Source organism: Leptonychotes weddellii, chromosome 2 (genome assembly GCF_054177405.1).
Source record: "Leptonychotes weddellii isolate Sample4059 chromosome 2, ASM5417740v2, whole genome shotgun sequence".
Taxonomy (NCBI): Eukaryota; Metazoa; Chordata; class Mammalia; order Carnivora; family Phocidae; genus Leptonychotes; species Leptonychotes weddellii.
Genome location: NC_138370.1, coordinates 118,771,090 through 118,796,475, shown reverse-complemented (window position 1 = coordinate 118,796,475; position 25,386 = coordinate 118,771,090). Strand labels below are relative to the sequence as shown.

General features: G+C 40.7%; 1 protein-coding gene across 2 annotated transcripts in view; it reads right to left on the bottom strand.

The window, feature by feature from the left end:
• Positions 1–25,386, bottom strand: part of RASGEF1B (RasGEF domain family member 1B) — a 520,818-nt gene that overhangs the window by 378,757 nt on the left and 116,675 nt on the right. The gene's annotated exons all lie outside the window — the stretch shown is intronic.

Here is a 25,386-nt window from a genome sequence, read left to right as displayed (position 1 = left end):
ATCAACAGATGAATGGATAAAGAAAAAGTGGTATATATATACAATGGAATATTATGCAGCCATCAAAAAAATGAAATCTTGCCGTTTGCAATGACATGGATGGAACTAGAGGGTATTATGCTAAGCGAAATAAGTCAATCAGAGAAAGGCAAGTATCATATGATGTCACTGATATGAGGAATTTGAGAAACAAGACAGAGGATCATAGGGGAAGGGAGGGAAAAATGAAACAAGATGAAACCAGAGAGGGAGACAAACCATAAGAGACTCTTAATCTCAGGAAACAAACTGAGGGTTCCTGGAGTGGAGGGTCTCAACCAGGGTTCCTGGAGTGGAGGGGGTGGGAGGGATGCGGTGGCTGGGTGATGGACACTGGGGAGGGTATGTGCTATAGTGAGCACTGTGAATTGTGTAAGACTGATGAATCACAGATCTGTACCCCTGAAACAAATAATACATTATATGTTAATTAAAAAAATTTTTTAAATAATCACAAGATTTTTATCAACATATGAAGTGCTTAAAAAGCAAAGTAAAGATTTAGCTGGCCTACTTACTACTAATCTATTAGTTTGACTAAGAAACAAGCCTACAACTAACATATAAAACATGTAAGTATTTGTGGTTTCACTCTTTTCAAGTAATCCCTAAAGGGCCATGACATGCAGAGATCTACCAGCTCCTTGACAGTGAACTTGGTGAGTGAACTCAGCAATAGCCTAGTGTGTGCATCTCACTGCAGTTTTACTGTTCTCTGTGCATCATCACCACACACAAAAATCTTTACTAAATGTCCAAGAGAGGTTCATTTAATTTTTCAGTCATACTTTACTACGCTGTGATCAAATTTAAATGTCACTGCATTCACAGTATATTGGGAGATCCATACAAATATTGGCATTTTCCTCATGGATGCCAAGATGTACCTCACCTGTTTACAGCAGTGAAAGCAGCCCTTACCTTCATGAAGACCCCCAGTGCCAGGAAGCTTCCCTGCCCTCCAAGTTCTCAGTCTCCACCTGGCTTCCCCGTCTCAATGTGCATTTGGGTCCTGGCTCCTGCTCTGTGCTCAATCTATTCCCTCACCATCAAGCCTAACAAAATGCAGCCATCTCTTCCTTGACTTCCTAGCCCAGCCTGCAGGCCTGTTGGGAGGCTGCATCAGTTTAGGTCCAGTTGCGGACAACACACTACTACAGCTGGTTTACATATATTGTATATGTATATTGTATATGTATATAGTATTACATATATATACACATACATATATACACATGTATATATACATACACATATACACACATATATATACATACATACACATACATACATACATATACATATATATATATATATATGTTTTATTGCCAGGTATTAGGTTCTTAGCAAATTCAGTAGAAGCAATGGAGAGATAGACTAAGTCAGGCTTCCAAGAACAGCTCCCATGATCACACAGCCTCTGTTGTGACCTAAAGAGCTTCTGTTGCCCATGCTGAAACACAGCCCATCAGAGACCTGCTGATGGAACCAAGCCTCCTCCACCAGCACGGGCGAGCCCAAGGGCTGCAGAAGCCAATGTAATCAGGAAGGGGGACCCTCACACCTTACCTCTTGCTCCCTTTTCTACATCAAGTCACTTATCTGTGGTCCCAGAGGAGGAACCCAGATAATACCTGGAAGAGAATCTCCAAAGGTTTTAACCTTCTGGCCTCTCCTATAGTGGAGAGCATACTAGAGGGAGCTTTGAATAGAGGCCCCAAATAGCAGTTCACAGCAAACACCACAGATTACCTGCCAGGGATTATGCTTCTGTGGTTCTTATTATAATTACCGGGTTTTGCTTTTTGGTATTTGGGTTTTTTGTTTTTATTTTTGTTTTGGTGAAAAACTTCATATCTCTGAAGAGAAAATCAGGGTAATCACCAGTAGAAAAATAGTCAATTAGTGCAAATATCTGGTATTGCAAATGTAATGGACATTTATAGGTCAAAAAAAGAGAAGGTATAGGGATGACTTAAAGATTATCCTAGTAGCTTCTCTTGATAAGGTGGGCGAGTAGAATGTTCTATTCCCTGAGATGGGATATAGAAAAATCTTTATGTCTAAGGGTCAAAAAATTGGAGGTCCCAGATCGCCTGGAAAAGAAGGAGAACTCTGGGTTCATAAAATGGTGGGTTCCTAACCCCAGCATAAGAAATGACAAACCCAAGCAAGCTACTACTTTGCAGTCAGCACTCACCATCCTGCCCGCAGCAGGAGATGCCATTCATTAATTCCCCTGGCCTTGACATGACACACGGATCAGTGCTAATGTTCCAAAACTTGGAAGAAAGTCTCTACCCTTATTAGGGCATAGCACTCAGGTGCACACTAAGCTGAGGGAAAAGTAAAGTGAACACTCCTATTAAAGTGGCAAAATTCACATAACCACGCTTATTGAGACCATGGTATCAACTCTATACCTGGTTCCACTGCTGCCTGAAGATTTTCCCAGTGTATTTCCAGTAACATTCTTCAGAGAACTGTTTTGGAATGCCTTCCATTCATCTTAAAACTCTGTACCCACTTTGCCCCATTCCTCTCTTAACATAGTCTTTCTTATATGAACTACTTCAACTTCTGTCCCTTCCCCCATCTTCTCTGTGTAAGTTTCCTCTACCTTGCAAGCTAGTGCCAGTCTCTCTCCCCTTCTAGCTTTACTAGAGCATGGGTCAAGGCCTGTTTTTATAAGCAAACCCTTACTGGAACACAGCCACACCCATTCTTTTATCTATTGTGTATGCTTCCTCTCATACTATGATGGCAGAGTTGAGTAACAGTACCTGGCTCACAAAACCTAAAATACTTACTCTCCAGCCCTGTACAGAAAAGTTTGCTGACCTCTGTTCTGGGGAAATCTATCCCTGCCTACCTTCTGAAAATTCCTCTTACCAATATCTCCTTTCTCTCTGTTATCTTCAACCTCTCCATGTCCATGGTTTCCTTCCCTTCAACCTGTCACATTTAGGTCATCATTCAGTCTCTCTTCAATAAGCCCTAACTGAAAACCTACTAAGTATAAGGTATGAGGAATACAAATATTAATAAAACACAATCCCTGCCTTCAAACCACTTACGGTCTAATAAGGGAAAGCAAATACGTAAGCAGCCAAGTTTTCTAGAGTATTTTGGAAGCCAAGAAGAAAGTCTAAGCAACACTCATTTCTCCCTGGGGATTTCAGGGGAGTCAAACATGTTGAAGTCCAGAAGAACATACAAATAGCAAATAGTTCATAAAAATGGTGAACTGTCTTCACAAATCTTCAACATCCTAAAAAATACATCTTCCCTCACCATCCTTTATCCTTTACCCACCATCCCACACTCTCCCCTTCCCTTTATGGCTATCATCCCTGACCTGCAACCTACTCTGTAATTTCTTGCTGCCGGGTTCCACCAGCACCACGCCACTGAAGCTGCTCCCTCCAAGGTTACCAGGGCCCTTGGCTCATCCATTTTCTGCCTCACCTCAATTCTGATCTTACTCACCCTCTGTGCAGTATTTGCCTGCAGCTCACTCTCATCCTCATTCTCCTGCCTGAAAGCCTCCATGGCTCCACCTAAATTTCAAATCCTTCAGACTATCACACAGAGCTTTTCACAATTTCTATGTGCCTTTTTGCCCCCAGACACTTTTCAAATCCACAAGCATTCCCCACTGAGTTGTATCACCTTGCCTCTTCCTGCTTTGCCCTTTGTCTGGTGTGATCTTCACTACCTTCCCTGTCTTCCAAACTCCTACTTCTTTAAAACCCAGTTCCAATGCCATTTCCACTGTGAATGTATCCCAGCTTGACTTGGTTGGCTCCTCCTTCTTCCTTCCTCACTACTCTCAGAGCACTTGATACATACCTCCACTGAGGGTTCAGGGCTCCAACTACTTGCTTACAGGTATGACTCCCTCATTTTACTATGTACAGGAATCATGGCTCATACCTTTTTAAATCCCAAGCACTTGGACTAAATCCACATAAAGCTATACTAAATAAATGATTAGAGTAGCAGCCAGACTTGGCAGTTCCAAACGGAAAAAAAAAAAAATCCGAATTCCTAAATATATCCAGACAAGTTATTTCGCAGGCACACATCTCTTAAAATTCAATAAACTTTCAGAATATGCAAATGACAATAAAGCTTCCCTTCAGCACATTAGAGTGACAGTTATAAGACAATGACATATAACTGCTCCCTAAGGAACCATCACAAGATAGCATCAGATACTCAGGCTTGTCACTAGGAAGGGCACCACCTAAGTCATATTTTTTTTCAGCTTTAATAACAAAGATGGCACAGTTATCAGCATATTTTCATCATCATCTCCGTCTTTAGAACTATGGGCAGAAAAGTATTTATTATGAATGAATGTTCAGCGTGTGACAGCAGAAGACTAATGGGTTTTAGACAAAGAGGTGCGAGAGATGGATTTATGGTCCAATGGGCTCCACCTTCTCCAGGATTGCAATGCAGATGCTCCATCCTTGAGTTTTCCCCATGTGAGCATCAGCCCTAACCTAGCTCTGGAATAGAGAATGAGCCACTTGTTCAAGTTCCACTCAGAGTCTGTCCCAAATGCTGGGACCCATCAGAGCTTTTGGAGTCAACAAGGACCCTACGGCAGGAGGAAGAAGGCACTTCCACACAATCAATATTCTCAGAGTGCCCACAGGCATGTTGTGTGGTAGGGAAGTTAGGCAAGTGTACATGTCATTCTGCACGCTTCCAGGGACAACTCTGGGTCAGATTCAGGCCCAAGTAAAGCCCATTGCCAATTCTGTGGGGCAGAAAAGCATTCATCATCTCCAGGAAAAAAATTTTCCACTTTCTGGCTCCTGCATGTATTCGGCTAGTCAAGTGTCAGCACAGAGCCTGGAACTCATATGCTTTGCAGCTTTCACTGTGACAACCACATTTCCAAGCCTATAGTTCCAGGAAAGACAATATTTGTAATTGTCTTGTTGGCTAAGGGTAAAACAAATACACATTTAGATCACAACAGATAAATGCTTCCTCTGAATTAATCACACAAGGGAGCCCAGAGCACACACTTCTACCGGGGAAATTGAATCTCATAGTGGCAAACCCACCCATAAAGGAAACAAAACTCATTACAATTGAGGAAAATTTTAGAGTATTCACAGTATCCTTGAAGTGGGAGCTCTGATATGGAGTAAGTACATGAAAAGGCAGCAAATAGATAAAGGCTGAGAATGCCCAAAGGTGAATGGCAGCCTCAGGGGTTGAGCATTCCAGGGAATTCTTTTCACCCCACCTAGTGAGGTCACACTGATTACAGACTCTGTGCAATTCATTTTAAAACATATTTTGCAGGGCGCCTTTGTGGCTCAATGGGTTAAGTGTCTGACTCTTGATTTCGGCTCAGTCATGATCTCAGGGTTATGAGATGGAGCCCCACGTCAGTTCCACACTCAGTGGGGAGTCTGCTTGAGAGTCTCTCTCCCCCCTCCCTCTGCCCCTCCCCCCTCAGGTGTTCTCTCTCTAAATAAATAAATAAAAATAAAATCCATTTTGCAGGCCCACTGTGTGCTTGGCACAGAAGTCCATAAAACCCACTTCTATAGCCTATTGGCAGGAATAAAAAGCAGCATAAGCCCTCTTGGTGAAAGCCCTTCACTACAGAAGCCATAAGTAAATTTTTCCTCCTTTCTTCTAACACATGAATATAGAAGGTACGCTATTGTTCTGTTCAGAGCGGAATTTGGTAAGTTAGTCTATGTTTGGTGGGGAGCAGGGAGGGAGGGAGAAAACAGATTTTGTAAAAAGCACATTCTGCATGCAGAATTACTATATAACACCAGTACTGGCCATTGACAGTGGAAGGTAAGCAGAGCAATCCATTATTAAACAAACTCACTGATATCTGGGCAAGCATACGGAGGGAGTCTAAAAGAATGTATAGAGTCCTTTACTTGAAGTTGGAGTCATATTGTTTAGCAACATTGAGTTTTCCCAGAAGTAAACAGGAAGGAGGTTTTTTATATTGACACCTTCAGGAAGTGCTGCCTAAGACGGATCCACAAGCAAAAATTCCCTCTCCTGTGGGTCCTCTCCCCTTCCTTTGCTCTCCTTCCTTTCCCTTCCCTTTCCTTCTCTTCTCTCCTAAGTCCAGTTCCCAGGAAACAGATTCTGAGATGGCAAGCCCTGTGCAGGAACCTTCCTAGCAGCGGGCTGGGAACCATAGCTGTTAAGGGTGTGGGAACTGAGCAGAACTGAGCAGAAGGAGAAGTTGAACTTGGTTGCAACCAAGGCTTCAGCTGACCCTGCTGTGAAGTAGAAGGCTGGGATGGCCCTTCAGAGACTCTGCAATGGGTCTTGGTAGTGCCACCTTGAGTATGAGGGGTTGTAACCTGAGACTAGGCACTTCCTACAACCAAGGGCAATCTCTGGGAGAGGACTCAGCTGTGAGCCCTCAGCAGCCAATAAACTCCCAGCAACTAGGAAATGAGGGGAGATCAAAGGGGCCCACCCCAGCTCCACTTCCCTTCTCTTATCTCCCCATTGCCCTGAGTCCTTACACTCCCTTGTTCTCTTTTCCCCAGGGTCCTGCCTCTTATGCTCCTTGGTCTGTGGGATAAGCTTGTAATAATCCCATTCCATCTAGCTCTACTAGGATGGGGTGAGAATCTGCAAGACAATCACCTTTCACACTGACAATATCTAACTTCTCTTAGCACATCTGCAGTAGGTTTTCAAGAAAAAAATTCCCCTTTATATCTAAAGTCCACACTACCAAACAGATTCCATATGTTACCCTAGCCTTAGTGTATGCCATGGCCCCTGTAGGAGTTATTAATCTAAAAGTCTCCACCTCTTCCTCTACCTTAAGACATGAGACTACATGTTCTCCTTGGGTTGCCCTAGATCCGTATGTGCCCTGATCATGGTTAAAGGAAAATATTAACGCAATATCTTCATTGAATTGAAGTAACAATATTATAATAGCCCCTATATATTAAGCACTACTACCAGCTACATCAAATACATGTGTCATTTAATATTTACAGCAATCCTACAGGATAAGTATATTATACCCATTTGCAAGTAAGGAACTGAGACCTAGAGAGGCTATAAACTTGCCTGAGAACATAAAGCAGGAAGTGCTAAAGGTCCAATGTGGTAGAGATGGCCAACTCTCCACTAAAATCCATATTGTTCTCATCCATGATGATGGGTGTTGAGTCTCTTTGAGAAAGCTGCCCAGCCAGGGACCACATGTTCCTGCCCTCCTTGTTCCTAGGTAAGGTCATGTGGCTAGTTCTAGTTAAATGAATGTCAACACAAGTGATGTATGTTGTTTGTGCCCTCCTATGCTCTCTTCCCTTCTGCCCAGCATTTACAGTGGGCTCTGAGGCCCCAGTGGAAAGCAGAGTCATGAGCTACAAGGAACCCAGACTTCTGAATCACCAAGTAAAGGAAAGTCACCCATCAATCATGGGTACCACATTAGACTTTTATGAATAATAACTACAGTTCTGTTGCACACAGCCAGTGAAGTGTAGGGGCCTACTTATTGGAGCAGCTAGCATTACCCTAATTAGTACATAGGATGAAAGCCAGATTTCCCTTCATATATTCATTTATTCATTCAACTAAATGAATGTAAAGTTTAAGTAACCTCTCCTAGCTGGGTACATACTAGAGGCTGGGGATGTAAAGATGCATGTGACATAGTCTCTTCTTTCTAGGGGCTCATGGTGTACTGAAGAAGAGAGATGATTCATAACACTATGGAAATACTGAGGGGGGAGTGACTGGCTCTGCTTGCCTCATTTCTGGAGTTTCTCCCCTGTGTAGGCACTGACATTTACATGGCAGTCTTATTTTTATTTATCTTTTCTAAATTTATTACATTAATACAAATTCTTCCCAGGTAGATATTCTGATAAACATAGAGACCTGTTTTAGAAAAAAAAATAAAATCCCTGAAATCAATTTTGTGGAATGAGGTGGCTAGAATTTAAAGTCAGATAATATATTTAGCAATTACTAGTAACTCTCCTAAAAATAATTTTTTGAGTGCTGGCCACTTTTGTCCTCTGCCTTCAAAAACTATTTGGAAATACAATAAATATAGGTGCAAGAAAAAGTGGGTTTTTTTCTTTCTTGGTCTCACTTTAAATTATGCAGTCTTGTGAGAGGAAGAAAACCAAGTAGAGCAAAAGAGATCAAACAAACGGGTATCTGCACATTTGTATATTCCTCACTCTCTCCACCATTACACCATTACCCCAGACTCTAAAGCTAACCCAGAATAGTCCCTTGAATATTCTAATTCTGTTTCCATTGGTTGGAGAAATCTTTTCTTGCCTTTCTATGCCTCATCCCTCCTTTCATCCTTAACCACCCCTCCACATCCACTCACATACCACCCTCTCCATTCCCCAAGTATTCCAGCCTACACCATCCCCTCCCCTTTTTTGAGTAGCTCCACATTTACCATTTAGTAGCAGGTAAGAATTTAATTGTTCCCTAAGTATTTTGTTTACTATCTTCCAATGTGACTGAAAATGTCTTGAAGACAGAAAACATGACCTGATTTTTTTCTCCATGTGCCTAGAAATGCAGTGAGCACTTTTATAATCAAAAAAGAAATGTCTAATGAGCAACTGACTGACTTCCCAGATGATCTCCTGGAGCCTTGTGAGAGGAAGTCTTTTAAAGCCTTAAGGAGTTATTGGCTTTAGCAAACTTTAAGCAACAGGCAACTCAACATGGTACTGAGGAAAGAGCCAGGATCAAGAACAAGTCAATCTTAGCTCCACATGTTTCAACCCTACACAGCCTTGGGCATAGCACTTGCAAAGACATCCCTGAGCCTCAGTCTCCTGATCTTCAGAAAGGGAATAATAACACCTTCCTCTTAGAATCAAAATAGGTTACATAGAAGAAAACTCTAAGGGATTTCCTTTTGTATTAAATTAGTGGGTAACAGAATCCTGCCACTCTTGTCCCAAGTAATTCTAATGAGTATCTTAATACTGACTAGAGAGGGATTACATCTTAGAACAAAACAGCCCTCCCTTCTAAATCCATGCTTCTCCCAAAAGCAATTGACTAAATAAATGAAAGATGTGACGCAGTTAACTCCGTGACCTTTGCTTTCACAACCTAATTCTGCAAACTGCTGAAAAGGCACTTCTCCTCTAATGGAACCAGGAGGGCAATGGCAAACTGTCTGGTCACAAACCCAAGCTTGAACAATATGGAGAGGTGTCTCCTGTCATCACAATGCTTATTAACTGTCCCATATAAGGCAAGTCATAAGGGGAGAGAGGGCTCTTCCAAGATGCAGCAGGGAGGCTATCGAGTGAGGGGGGGAGCCCACTAGTGGGGACAGGGGGATCTCTCGCTGCTCAGTCAACAAGCTCCAGGCCTTACTGGGGGCTCAGGTTTCCCACTGAGAGCTTTATTTTTCTGTCAGCTGCGACTCCCCTCCTCTCATTAATGCGTGTCCTGGGGTCTTCTTTTCAGAAGCTGAGGCAGCATCCTTCAAGACAACTCTCCTAATTGGTGGAGGGGTGCTGGGAGGTACACGCTCAAACAAAAGCAAATGTTTACCCAGTTCCTTTCCTCACGCCCTCATCCCAGCAATACTTGCAAGACCCTGGGGCACAGTTTCCTTCAATGTCGTCAATACAGGCTGCCTCCCTTGTCCACACTGGAGGCCTCCTTTGTCTATACCCACTGCGTCCCTTTTTTATATTGTCTTTATGGCCTCTTCACCACTACAAACTATGGTAGTAGCAGAGGCTCCAGGGGCAGACTGCCAGGGATTGAATCCTGGGTCTGTGTAAATTTAGGCAAGCCCACTTCAATCTCTGCTTCCCAACCTGTGAAGTAAAGGTAACTGTATTTTCCACAAGGGTCATCATGAGGATTCAGTGGAAAGCATTTCCAAGCATAGGCCCTGCCACGCAGTGAATGTTCAGTATCAATTATCATCAACTGTCTTCTCTGATGACCCATAACCTAGTTCCTGTTTGTATCACTCCCACAAAATCACTCTTCTCAGGAAACAATTTCACATCTTTCTCCCAAACTGATCGAGCCATTAGACTCTTCTTCCTATTCTCTCTGTTACTTTAAACATGATGCATCAGTTTGATGACACCAGAATACTGAGCATTTTTCCCACAGGTTAAGATTATACTTGGGATTTCTGTGCAAAAATGCAGAGTACTACAGAACACCTGGAAAATTTACAATTTCTTCCCATTGTATTCTAACCTTGGTGTGATCTGAAAACATGAATTTGTATGAAAAGGAAGAAATTCTCACACTATCAATGATGGCAAAGATGCTGCAATGTGATTTTCAGGCATAATCAATCACTTTCATTGATTCCCCATCCACTTTCACAAATTTAAGAAAAAGAAGTTCTCATAAGACCAGTGTTTCAGCTTTTAGCGAAAGAGAAATTTAAGAGAAAAAAAAGTCTTTCCATTCAGCAACTTATTTAGCCACCCCCAATTATTCTCCATTATAATTAAAGTGATTATGCTGGAGTTTCAGTTTCAAGATGGTTTGACCTCTCTCATTTTAAAAATCACCCTAATACTCAAGGAAGTAAAAATCAGAAATAGGAATTAAATCTCTGATCAGACTATGAGACAATTTTAATCCTGAACTAAATTATAAGATGGCAGAAAGCAATAGAGAAGTAAATGACTTGCCAGAGAGAAGGAAGAATACATCTAAGTGCTTATAAAGGAAGATAATGATGAGAAGCAAATTAAAAATACCTACAGAATCCAGACAGGCTAGGAGCACAAGTTCCTCAGAAGGTGGGATAAAGCTGCATCTGACTACTCCTCTTCCACTGCTGCAGGAGAAAATGAGGGTCCAGACTCAGAGACAAGAGGTAAAAGGGAAAGCAGAGGTGAGGCATGCAAATGAAAACAGGGAGATTAAGTGAAATTCTGCAGACTGAACAGAGACAACATCCAGAAAATTGAAGGAAACTTCTCTAGAAAAACTGAACCACCCCCAGACAAAATACTACAGATTCTGACATTTGAAGGTCCACAATGAAAGACCCATGTCATCATAATGACCCCACAGTGAAGCCATCAGTTGAAAAGTCCAATGAACAGACACAGAACTTCCAATCAGCTTTCTAAAGATTCACTTATAAACATGAATGGACAGGTACAGACTCCAGCCATTTGAGGAAAATCTGCAATACTAAGTTAAACAAGCAAACAAATGATGAGAAAATTTTTAAAAACTCAGAAGAAACAGATAAAATGTGGTAAGAAAATAAAAAAAAAACTACAAAGGCACTCTATTCAGTATTCTCAGGGGTTATAAACTTTTCTCCCAATGTGCCCAAGGGACATGACATACTCAGGGCGAAGAGGTTTAAAAGCACCTTTCTCTCCTCAAAGGGTGCTTATTAGCATCTCTACTGGTGGAGGAAGAGACTACAGTGATGCACTGAAAGCATATTATAAAAATAAACATAAAAAAGAAAATTCTTCTAGATATTAAAAATATTGCTAAAATTTAAAAATAAGAAACAGTGAGAGAACAGCAAGATTAGGTCAGGGAATTCACCCAGAAAGTAGGACAAAAGGATAAAAAGATGGAAAATAGGACAAAATCTTCAGAAGGTAGAGGTTCAATCCAGCCAATAAGGGTTCCAAAAAGAGAGAGCAGAGAAATCATTGATGAAGAAATTCTCAAATAAACAATTCAAGGAAATTTGCTAGAACTGAAGGACATGAATTTCTTGCTGAAAAGACATAGCAAAATGAGTGAAAAAGAAACCCATACTGAAGATAGCATTGTAAAATTTGAGAACACCAGAGATAAAGAGATCTTAAAGTTTCCAACAAGGAAAAACTGGTCGAGGGCAAAGGAACAGAAGTAAGAAAAGCATCCATCTTCTCAAAAGCAACAGTATAAGCTAGAAGTCAACGTAGTAACAGCTTCCCAATTGCCAAAGAAAATAATTTGCAACCAAGGATTCTAGATTTAGCCAAACTATCAAGTGTCAAAGTAGAGTAAATATTTTCAAATATGTAAAGTCTCAGAAAATTTACCTCCAATGGCTTTTCAGGAAGCCAAGGAGGACTAAGAAAAAAAGAAAAACTAGAAAGAAAATGACATAAATCCTTGTCACAGGAGAGAGAAGCAAAGTGAATTAGGCAAAGGACAGCAAATATGCAGCAGGTCCAGGGAGCAACCACTCCAGGGTGGAGCAGAGTGACTAAGGCTACCCAAGATGTCTTTTTAAAAAGAGAGCAGGATATGACAGATTGTTTGATAGGCTTGACTCTGAGAAAAAAACTTAAGAATGACATTTTAGAAAGCTGCTGGAGGGTATGGGAAGAGTTGGGCCAAAGGTCTGAAGGCAGTGAAGCAGATAAAAACAATGAATGAGGCAATCATAAATTCCAGGAAAAATAAAAGGTTATAAAACAAATAGACAAAGGGAATTGAAAGTACACTTATCTTGTCGAGCACTGAGTAATGTAGAGAATTGTTGAATCATTATACTGTACACCTGGAGCTAATATAATGCTGCATGTTAATGATACTTCAATTTTTTAAAAAAGAGAAAAAGGGGCGCCTGGGTGGCTCAGTCGGTTAAGCATCCGACTCTTGATCTCAGCTCAGGTCTTGATCTCAGGTCAGGAGTTCAGGCCCCACAACGGGCTCCATGCTGGCATGAAGCCTATTTGAAAAAAAAAAAAAAAAGAAGAAAGAAAGAAAAGAAAGAAAGAAAGAAAGAAAGAAAGAAAGAAAGAAAGAAAGAAAGAAAGAAGAAAACGGGTTATAAAATAAAGTAAATGTATCATAGCCTATTCGGCTCAGTGAAAAATAGTATTTACCTGGAAAAAATAATAAAAAAGATGAACATGAAATTAACCAAAACTTGTGAAATAGCTTTTGTGAAAGGATATAGGAGGTGAGAAGATAGGGTCTGAGACTGAAAATTCTGAATTCATGAAATAGGAAGCTGTGGCACAGGAATGAGTTGCAAGCAGTTAACTGCCTCTGGAGAATGGCACTGAGGGAGGGCACAGATGACTGCTATTTTTTTCTACATAAGCCTTTCACCATCATTTGACTTTTAAAACCACGTGCATGTATTTGTGTGATAAATTTTTTAAAGCAAAAAAAAAAAAAGAATAAAATTACAATACAGTTAACCCTGTGCCCTTTCTTTTCATGACTTAAATATTTCTAAAATACACTGAGGAAATAAAAAACCTTTTCTATTAATGGAACCAAGCTATGTATTTGTACTAAACTTATTTTATTTAAAAGATTTGGTTCTAAAGTATTAAATCTTCTCCCCTCATCCATCCTTATGGCCCACAAATTACCAAAATACAAAGCTCTTTGTGGTCTGTCTCTTTTTTTCACATCATTAGTACTCATAATTGTGTTTAAAAGTGACTCAGAACACTGCGAATGTCTTTATGACAGGGTAACACAATAAACACATAGGAAACTTCCTCCCTCTTACTCCATTCCCCATTGCTAAAACATGAAAGAAATGCAGACATTTGTCCTGCACTATCTAGCATATGAGCCTAAGACTCTTAGCAGTGATATTTATGTTTTTATCATGCTATCATTAATTAGGATTAATTATAAATTCTAAGGACCATAATAAATAAATACCAGGAGCTACCAATTTTCTGATATCATGAAGAATATGAAATTAGAAAGGATTCTCCCCAGAATTGATCAGAAGGATAAAGCAAAAGCAATGGTTAAATCAAGAGTTCTGAACCTCTTTTCTCCCTAGCATGCCTAAAGGATAGGACATGCTCTGTTGTGACTTAGGCTCGCTAATCATCTCCCCTCTTCCACAGAGGAGGGTTATTAACATTCCTACTAGTGGAAGAAGAGCCATGGGTAGTTTGAAAAAATCCGATAGGTAATTCTAGCAGGCCCGTGTGTCTTACTATCCCCACTCATGGGCATGTTTCCTCTTCTCTCTTTCTCCTCCCCACTTCGCTCCTCTCATCCAATGGAGACAACTAGTTTAGAGATCAAATTAAGAAGATAGATGTCACCATAGGGCAAAAGATGAGAGCTCAGAACAAGGAGATATTTATAATTTGCCTCCAACCCCACTCCCACCCACTGTTCCAAGTCTTTGCTGATTTTCCAGGCTTAATTTTGACATTGGAATAAAATCAGAAAAAGGGAATGTAGCATGTCATAGACAACTTCTGACAAATTTCCCACCACTAGGGATTCCCCTTTCCCTTCCCCAGGCCCCATCCAAGCAGGGACTCAGCACATTCTTGTTCCATTTCTCACTCACAATTCCCCTTACCTGCTTCTAAAACATACTTGTTTGCATGCTTAGTTAATTGAAATAGTAAGAAGAGCCCACATTGACTAGACTCTTATTAACACTCAATATTTTATGAAACAAAATTTCACACATGTCATTTGAGATTATGTCCATAACATTTTGACATCTGAAGAATATAACCATAAGGAGAAAGGGTTTCAGATTCTCAAAGATTTGTGTTCTAACCCAGGATAAATCACACATGATTTCACATAACTATTCATCTTTTTACCTGGTAAACAAAAAGAGCAAGGGAACATTTAGTTAGGTCTGTGGGCCCCTTCCCTTCAGATTCTCCTGACCCCACCATCTTCATTGCTCCAGAGTAGCTCTGACTTAGTTACTAGGCCATGATGACTTCCATTGTAGGATTTCATCTGAAACACTTTCTACAACAGCGAGTAAGGCTCCTTCCAGCTCCAGCCTTCTGGCAGTGCTATGGCACAGCCTTTGAGAGCTTCACCACAACACTGTCTTGTCTACCCATTCACATCCCAATTTAACATTTCCGCTATGCTGACTGCATGGCCTATACACCCGTATCATCTATGTTGGAGATGTCAGGTCCAACTTCCTTAGAATGTAATTCAGGGCCTTTCCATTTGACCTGGTTCAACCTTTGCTTTCTCCTCACATGCTGCCCCTCTCTAGCTCCCTCCTTCCCACCCCAACATCATACCCTTTGCTTTAGTCCCTAAAGCTCCTGTCATTCCCTAATTGTGCGTGTTTCCTTGTGTCTTGGTACCTTCGCTTGTGCCCTTTCTCGACCCAGCATCATTTCAGTCTACCAGTGTCTCTTTTGAAAACTCATATCCATCTTATAATGGTCAACACAAATATCACCTCCTCTATGAAGTCTTTCTTGACTTCTCCAGGCAAAATGAATTACTCTCTTTTTTGTACTCACTAGATTAAAAAGCATCCATTACACAATATAGTTCACTACTTATATATCAATTTCCTGTGCTAGGTAGTGAGTTTCCAAAGGACAGAAACTTACTCATACTTGTGTCTCTAGCATAGAACTTGGCACAGTTCTGGAACAGTTATGCACTGTTTCCTGAGTGACTAGGTGAACAGGAGAGAAGATAAGGAGAGCAGAGCTAGTGTTTGTGCACTTCCTGGGAATACAGTCCTTAGCCCATGCAAGGAGGAACGTCACAAAAGATCTGTGATAGTAACTGTAGCAAACACCTGGTGCCCTGACTGACATTCTTCTAGGCTTACCTCTGATCTCAGCCATGGCTGGGGTAGACATTTGTGTGAATTAGATTCACTTTGTGGTGACCACCTCTCTCCTAGAGAAGATGCAACATTGGATGCATAACCCCAGGATCCACAGGTCCTATTGTACTTTGCATCACCCAGAAGGACCCTGCCTATTAGAATATTAGAATAGCCTCATATTTGCTCAAATATGGCATCAATTTATGTCTACAACCTACAGGGTTGAGAAACTATTCTCCAGGATTCATTATATGCTTTGAAACAATAGCCATTACATGTGCTGTGTACCCCAAAGCTGGAAAACAAAGGTCGGGGTACCAACAGGTACAAGCTTTGGTTGACTCCTCTCATCATCACTCCCAGTGATACAGCTGCTTAACTTGGATTTCTTATTTCCACAACTTTAATCTTTTCTAGAATAAAGGTCCTGGTTCTTGGAGGACAATACTTTTCCATGAGACACTGAGCCTAAAGCTGTAAATCCACCTCATCACTCAGGCTCTTCATGCCAGAGGATCACAGGCAAAGAATGGAGTTTCTGTATCGGCAGAGAAACTGATTGGGATAATCCTGAGGAGATAGAGTCACTGCTACACAATGGATAAAAGGATGACTAAGTCTGGATATCTGGGGATGCATTGAGGTATCTCCTGGTGTTTCTGTGTCCACTGATCACAGGGAACAGGCAATTGAAGGAAGCCAGTCAACCCAGGTTTAGATGCCCCCAGGGGTGAGGGTCTGGGTCACCTACTGAGCAGGCATCCTCGGAAATGCTGGTTGAGGATGAGGGAAGTCTAGAATGGATAGTGGAAGAGAGAGATGATGGATATCAATTGCTGGCCTCAAAATCAGCTGCAGCAAAAGGGACTAAAGCTGGTTGCATTGATAGAGGCAGGGGTCAGCCTAGTCTTTGAAGAATCAGTGACAGAAGAGAATTAATGCAGAAGATCTGTGGATCTGAGCAGCACCAAGAGCGTGGTATAGCAGACAGAACATTTTTGGTGCTGGGGTGAACAGTGCCACTCATGCCTTCACTTGCTGCCTGCTGATAACAACTTGCCCCTAGCGTGCATGACTGAGCCTGCCTCACTCTGCTGCAGGGACCTTGGTGGCACCCTGTATATTAGCTTTTTCTCCATCTCTGTCTCTCCCTCCCCACTCCCTCACTCCTGCCTGCTAGGATCATCTCCAAAATAAACGACCTTCACCCAAGTCCTCATTGCAGGCTATGTTTTCAGAGGCATCCAAGGGAAGACTACGATCATGTTTAAACTGGCATTTTAAACTAGCTTTATAACCCTGCATTGCTCTCTCTGCAATAGACTAGCTACTTAAGAAAATATTCCAGAGTACTTTATTTCTTTCAAAGCACATTTATGAGGGAAAGTGATGGGGTTGTTGTTGTTCCCTGTCTTTTCATTTTTTTAAAAGATTTTATTTATTTATTTGACACAGAGAGAGACACAGCGAGAGAGGGAACACAAGCAGGGGGAGTGGGAAAGGGAGAAGCAGGCTTCCCGTGGAGCAGAGAGCCCCATGCGGGGCTCAATCCAGGACCCTGGGATCATGACCTGAGCCAAAGGCAGATGCTTAAGGACTGAGCCACCCAGGCACCCCTCATTTTTTAAACAGATAAGGAACCTGAGGCTTGGAGAGGTTATATGTCTTGTCTGGTGCCAAAGGCTTTATAAGTGGTGGAAACAGGGTGCTGTGTATTGATACTTACAGTAGATGCTGTGGGCATCCATATATAACTCCTTTATTAGGTCAGTTTTCCCATCCCTCAGCAGCTGCAGGTGTTGCCGCTAAGAGCTCATAGCTACACCTTCCTCCAGAGAACTGCCCTCTGTGGAATTTATGTACTTACACCCCACCCAGGGGCCACCACAGTAAATGACTGAAAGAACCAAAGTTCAGCCACCCAGTCTCAACATGAGACTTCTCTGTGGAGTCATTCATCCTCCCGAGTTCCCCATGCAATCAGATCAAGGCTAGACATGAGCTGAAACACATCTATGCTTATCTTCTTCCCCTGCCCTGTCCTGTTCCCTCACTTCTTATAGAGCCCTTGCTCAATAAATCACTTGCCCATCCCGTCTCTAGTGACCCCCACCTAAGGTAAAATCTGTGTTTTATGATTCCTACTCCAGTGGATTCCCCATTGCAGACTCTACATGGTTAAAAAAATGCTAGCCCCTTACTCATCACTACATACTAGCCCCTTACTTGTTAATGTTGGATAGACATTTCCCCTCCGTCTTAGAAAAATCATATACGCTTATTTCCCAGTCTATCTTATAGTATGCTACTAAGGAGAGTGTCTGCCTCAAATAAGGACACAGATATTGTATTTTTAGGTATAAACTTTTAAATAATTCAATCAATATATTTTGGTGGCTTCACTTTATACCACATTATATCATTTGCTAATTATGAAATGTTACTAATCTAAGGTGGACAATAAAGAAACTCACAGGTCAATGCAATTAACATGTCTCATTTTATAGCAGTATATAAAATAATTCATCAGCTCAGAAGTACCTGCCTATAAAATGATGAAGCTATTATCTCAGTTTTCCCATATTATTCTCCTTCTTAAGGTCTAAAATAAGGTAAATTTTATAAACCTGAATTTTCTGAAAATTCTCACAAAGACAATGGTTTGTTCTGTTGGCAATCATCCTTGAGAACTGAGAGCTGTATAACTCAGAGTCTCACTAGGAAATCAGAAACCACTTTACATACCTAAAACAGAGACTTTAGTAACAGAAAATTGGTGGCACAGGTAATGAAAGAGGGGTTGAGAAACCCAAGAGAAAAGCAAGACAGCACAGAGATTGGCAACAGCAGAAAGCCACGACCAACCCTAAGCTGGAGGGATAATGAAAGGAGGCAGGAGCTTTCAGGTCCCCTGAAAGTCCCCTTGGGGTCCTGATCCTTCCACCCTCTAACCCTCTTGCCCACCATTGGTTGACCAACAGACAAGAAGGAGCCTGGCAGGTTTGATCCCCTGTCACAGGGAGCACAGCAGAAGATGAGCAAGGAAGGCACACGCAGATAACAGGACCAGGGCCAGCGCATTGACATGCACACAGAGCAACAAAGCTCTTCCAAAACAATCAAAGGCCCCCTTGTGAGAGGCAGCTCGTCAAGATCATTGCCTGGAATTCTAACACCAGAGAACAAAACAAGGGGGAATAGTTTTTGATTTTTCAGCTAATGAAATTATTAATCAAAACCACAGGGAAAGCCTTCCAACTCAGGTTTGTAGCAGTGCTTATGTATATCTCAGAAAACCTTCTCACTAGCATTCTTTGGAACAGCTTTAGGAACAGACCAGGCAGCTTTGCAAATGTAACTGGTTTGTTGTTGTTGTTTTAGTCACCTAGCCTCCAAGCCTTTCTATAAAATGTAAATATTTGATGCCTCTCTTCAATGTACGCTTAAGCTTAAGGGGTTACTGAATTTAAAAATATGCTTATATATTTTGGGGTGAGAATCTTTTTATTTTATTTATTTTTTTTTTAGGTATTAGCATTTTTTTATTATTATGTTATGTTAATCACCATACATTACATCATTAGTTTTTGATGTAGCATTCCATGATTCATTGTTTGCATATAACACCCAGTGCTCCATGCAGAACGTACCCTCTTTAATACCCATCACCAGGCTAACCCATCCTCCCACCCGCCTCCCCTCTAGAACCCTCAGTTTGTTTTTCAGAGTCCATTGTCTCTCATGGTTTGTCTCCCCCTTCGATTCCCCCCCTTCATTCTTCCCGTCCTGCTATCTTCTTTCTTTCTTTCTTTTTTTTTTTAAACATATATTGTATTATTTGTTTCAGAGGTACAGATCTGTGATTCAACACATTGGGGTGAGAATCATAGTGTACACACTAGGTATTATAATTCCTGCTTGTAATAATACTCATCATTAAAACAAAAGAAAAAGTTGATTCAAGCATAAAATCTTTGAAGCAAAAAATTAAATTTAACAAAGAAAATCTATTGTGCAAACTGAACAAGCACTCACTAATGTAATAAATCCAAATGATTTCTTTGAATTATTTTTTTCATGTTTTTTTTTCGTTTCAAAGGTAATATAATCAGAAACTCAAGTATAATCAGAAACCATACTATGAATGAGTGGGATTTGTGGAAAGCAGAAAACTTGGAAAATACCAAAAATGTCATAATCCCACTAGCATAAATACTATTAGCATATTCCTATTTGAGTCACAAATCATTTCTTGAGAGCCCCAAATGAGGGGTATTATCAAGAGCTCTGTGCTAGAGAATGGATGGTATCAATTTGATTATAAGTCTAAATCAAGAGAACAACTTTCACTTGTTCATAGCACAGAGGAGTGATGGGAAAGAGAAGTAGGAAAAAAAGAATGCATGTTACCCTTCCCACCATACTTCAGTGACTCAGGAGTCTGGGTCCATGGAAAGCTCCCACTATTCAGGATACCACAGACTGCAAACCGATTTTCTGGATTCCTGATCATTTCCTTTCCCCAGTTAGAATCATATTTCACAGACTCCATAAATAGCTCCTAAAAGAAGTAAATCCCAAAGGAATGAGAACTAAAGTTCCATTAAAGAACATTTTTTTCACCTTCTTGCTTCAGTCTATGGACTTGTCTTTAAAATCTTTAAATCTAGCAAAATTATACTCTTACTTCGGGAAGTGTAAGACCCAACAGGGTCCCCCCAAACCTAGAATCTGTGTCATACAATTTAACACCAAATAACTGTATACTGTTTCCATTTGATATTTTTATATATGTTGTTCTCAGTTCCCATCAAGGTCATCACCTAGGTGGCCAAGGTCAGACCTCACGTTTCCCTGTTATCCAGCAGTCCACCTCACCCACCAAGCATTTAGCACATCAATAACTACTTTTCATACAGCCTTTTCACAAAGATGGTGCCAAAGGCAAAGAAGGAAGCCCCTGCCACTCCCAAAGCCAAAGCAAAGACCGTGAAGGCCAAGAAAGCGGTGCTGAAAAGTGTCCACAGTCACAAAAAAAAAAAAAGAAGAAGAAGATCCACACGTCACCCATATTCCAATGGCCCAAGACATTGCATCTCCAAAGGCAGCCCAAATGTCCTGGAAAGAGTGCCCCCGGGAGAAACAAGCTTGACCACTATGCCATCATCATCATCAAGTTCCCCCTGACTACCGAGTCAGCCATGAAGAAAATAGAAGACAGCAACACACTTGTGTTCATTGTGGATATCAAGGCCAACAAGTACCAGATCAGTCTGTGCAGAAGCTCTATGACACTGACATGGCCAAGGTCAACACCCTGATTAGGCCCATGGAGAGAAGAAGGCCTGTGTTCACCTGGTTCCTGATTGTGATGCTTTGGATGTTGCCAACAAAATTGGGATCATCCAAACTGAGTCCAGTGACTAAATTTTTTCACCATAAAAAAAGAAGTCTTGGGGCACCTGGGTGGCACAATCAGTTGAGCACCAGATTCTTGGTTTCGGCTGAGGTCATGATCTCAGGGTCCTGGGATCAAGCTCCATGGCAGCCTCCATGCTCAGCAGAGAGTCTGCTTGGGACTCTCTCTCTCTCTCTCCTTCTGCTGCTCCCCCACCCTCTCTCTCAAATAAATAAATCTTTAAAAAAAATACTTTTCATATAATTAAGTCTAATTTCAAAATAAAACCCAAACTATTAGATAAAAATTGCAAATTACATTCTGGAACACATTTCACCAGATATTGACATAGCTTTCTCCCTTATTTCATTCAGGCCCAAGCTTATAAAACAGCTCCTCAGAGAAGCCTTCTTTGACTATGTAATAGAGAACTTCCTACCACTTTCTATCACCTTATGCTACTTTTTTTCTCTTCTTAGTACTGTGGACCTGTTGTAGTGTTGAATATACTCCCCACTAGAATGTGAGTTCCACAGTCTTTCTTACTCACTGCCTTATCCCCAGTGCCTATAACAGAACCTGGTTCATAGTGACACTCAATAAGCAAGTATAGAACAAATTAATTTTTGAATGAATTAAATTTGTATTTACACATGAAAAATATATGTGTGTGTGTGTAATTGACCTAGCAAAGTTTTAAACTACCAATACAAACTTTTATTTTTTTAATTTTTATTTAGATTTTATATATGAAAGCCAAATAAATTTGACTCAACTAACTGACCACTGTAAAAAATCCAAATACCACAAGTGTATAAAGCAAAACATTCAGTCACTTCAAAGGCAAGCATCCTGAAAAGCCTGGGGCATAGTCTGGAAACTTCTCTGTATATATACAGGTATAATAAATGATAACTAATGAGTAAAAAGTTGTAAACTTTTAATCCTTTCAAATATAATCCATTGAAATTCAATCTTTTGTGAATATAAAGGACTCTATGAACAAGAACTTTTTTTAATATTTAGATTTTAAATATTTACTCTCTGAGTCTGTTTTCCCACCTGCAAAATAGAAATTTTAAAAATAACTAACCTATAGGATTGATATATGATATAAATGACAAAAGATATCTAAAGTGCTTAGCACAATATCTGGTTATTAAAATTTTAAAAATAGATGATAGATAAAAGATAAGTAAGTTCAGGGACCAATGAAAACCCAAGAGAATGATCTACCCATGACAGTGGAAGACAAAAAAGCTGCTTGGAAATGATGGTATCAAGTTCTGAAGGATCACTAGGCATCAGTCAAACCTAGAGACTGCAGGCAGAAGGTCATTCTAGGTTGAAGAAAAAGTATGTTCCTCAAACAAGAATTTTAAGAGCTGGCAGTCTTAGAGAGGGAACCATGTTTGTGGAAACATCTTGAAGGGCTATTCTGCAAAGGGAAGGTGAAGTCACAAGGCAAAGAGACTCAAAACAAGGTGGAAACTAAACAAAAAGTGAACCAAAACTGCAAGTGGATGAGAGCAGAGACAAAACTGAAGAGTGAGAAACAGAAAGCCTGGCAAAACAGTAAAAACCCGATCAACATCAAAAATAAAAATTCTTATAGGTTAAAAAAAAAAAAAAAACAGTAAAAACCCGATTTATAATTATTTCCGTCTACAGTCGAGCTCCATTTTACATGTAATCACAAAATATTTTTGTACACTTTGACTATTCAGTAAATTTCCCAGGAAGAAAGCTATCATATAAATTTTATAAAGATTAAACTTCGATAATTTGGAATTTTGCAAGAGTTCGTCACTATATTAGTTTCCTTTTGCTGCTGTAAGAAATCACCACAAACTTAGTGGCTTAAAACAATACGTATTTATTATCTGATCATTTTAGAGGTTGGAAGTCTGAAATGGGTCATCAAGTCTATGTTCCTTCTGAAGGTTTTGGGGAGAATCCCTTTCCTCGCCTTTTCTGACTTCTAGAGGCTGCCCACACTCCCTGGCTCACGGCCCTGTACCACTCCAACCTTTTTCCATTGTCACATCTTCTCTGACTCTGACACTCCTGTCTCTCTCTTATAAGGACCATGGCGAACACATTGGGCCTACAAGGATATAACCACTCTATCTCAAGATCCTTAACTTAATCATATCTGCAAAATATGCCATGTAAGCTAACATATTCAGTTTCTAGAAACTGAGACCTGAACATCCTTGGAAAGGCCATTATTCTGTTTACCACAGTTACCATTTTGGGAAATCATGTCACTGACTATAACATTGTTCATGGGGCTTGAGTGGCTAATATAAAAGCAATCAGACTGTGTTATTCACCGTCCCATTCTCAATGATTCTAAAAAGAGGTAAAATATATGACAGCTTTCTATGTGTCTGGCATGGTCCTGCCCAAGAATTTATATTTACTTCGTTTATTAACTTAATTCACTTTTCTTTTATTTCTTCTTATACAATTATAGCATTTTTAAAGTATGTGTAAATAGGTTATATTGTCCATACAAATACTAAAGGAATCATTACAAAATGTTTGTTATATATTTACTGCCAAAGGGGTTGTTGGATATGGGAGGACTGAGAACCCCTGATTTAGAGGGGTAATTATTATTTTTAGTGAATGCAGTGCTCCTGGAAAATCTACCATACATCTTTGAAATCTGGCTGCAGCATCAGCAGCAAGTCTACAGTTGAAGGTAAATATTCCATCAGAATTATGCCACTATAGTCAGCAGATGTGCTTGTAGCGTACCAGAAATTTAACTGAACTTCTTTCTTACCCCTCAGATACCGTACCCTTCTTGGCCAACCCTCTCAGCTCCTGGCCCACTGCCTCCTGCCCTGTGGACCCGGGCAAACTGACAGGTAAGGGAGCACTTGGAGAGTCAGCAAAGGATCACAGACAACTGGGCTCTTCACAGTTTCATGAAGCATCACAAGAGGAGAAACGAGGCTCCACTGATGAGCACTCTTATAGTGTAGTGTAAAGCCAGCGAGAGATGGCCAGGAACAGGGTGAAGGCAGCAAAAGGACCAGAGGACAGGACAACTCAGACTGGGAAGAGAGACCTGTGAAACTGGGAACGAGGGCCTGCTATTTCGGGTTATGGTGAATACCTTTGGATATCTACTAAACTATTGATACGTAGAGGACAGGGGAAGAAGACACAGTAATGAAACCGAAAATAGGCTGGAGTGACTTCAGACATGCTCCCAGAGACTGAAGCACCATTTCACTCAGCTCTGGGGCTGAGTTACATGGGCGCATTTTCAGTGCCAGGGAACCCTTGCTCTCCATTCTGGGCTTGAGCTTTATGGTGAAACAGTCTCTTCCTTTTACTCTTGCCTCTACCAACAATAGTTATTTGTTCATTGGCCTGGTCTCACTGTCTTTAGGTTTCTTTCTCTCTGTGTGTGCGTAAGTATTTCCTGATTCTCGATCTCTCTCTCTCCTGCCACCTCTCTTCCTCCTTCTCACTCTCCCCCACCTCTCCTAAGACTGGGTGGAACAGAAACCATCTAGGATAGGAAAACCAATAATCTATGTCTTCCCATCAAATTAAATTCAGCTCCTCCAGGCCAGTCTATACACGACTGCTCTGAGGTCATGAACCTATCCCTAATCCAGTAAGAATACCAGGATAGTGGACTCACTTCAATATCTGCAGAACTTAATGATCTAACTGTGGGCTGAGCCATCCCATAGTACCATGGACACAAGCAGTTTCTGGAGTCAAGCTACCTGAATCCTGGCTCTATCAGTTATTAGCTCTAACCTCGGCAAGTCACTCAACATCTTTAAGCCTCAGTTTTCTCAGATGCAAAATGGAAAGAAGGATGGGAAATAATAGAATTTATCTCATGAAGTTCTTCTGTGTATCAAACTTTTTTAAAAAGCTTGAAAAGGTGGATGAAAGACCCCAGTATGAGACAGGAATCCATCCAAATCCTAGAGAGGAACATAAGCAGTAACCTCTTTGACATCGGCCATAGCAACTTCTTTCAAGATACATCTCCAAAAGCTAGTGAAACAAAAGCAAAAATGAACTCTTGGGACTTCATCAAGATAAAAAGCTTCTGCACAGCAAAGGAAATAGTCAACAAAACAAAGAGGCAACCGACAGAATTGGAGAAGAGATTTGCAAATGACACTACAGATAAAGGGCTGGTATCCAAGATCTATAAAGAACTTCTCAAACTCAACACCCAAAAAACAAATAATCAAGTCAAAAAGTGGGCAGAAGATATGAAAAGACATTTCTCTGAAGAAGACCTACAAATGGCTAACAGACACATGAAAAAATGTTCATCATCATTAGCCATCAGGGAAATCCAAATCAAAACCACACTGAGATACCACCTTACACCAGT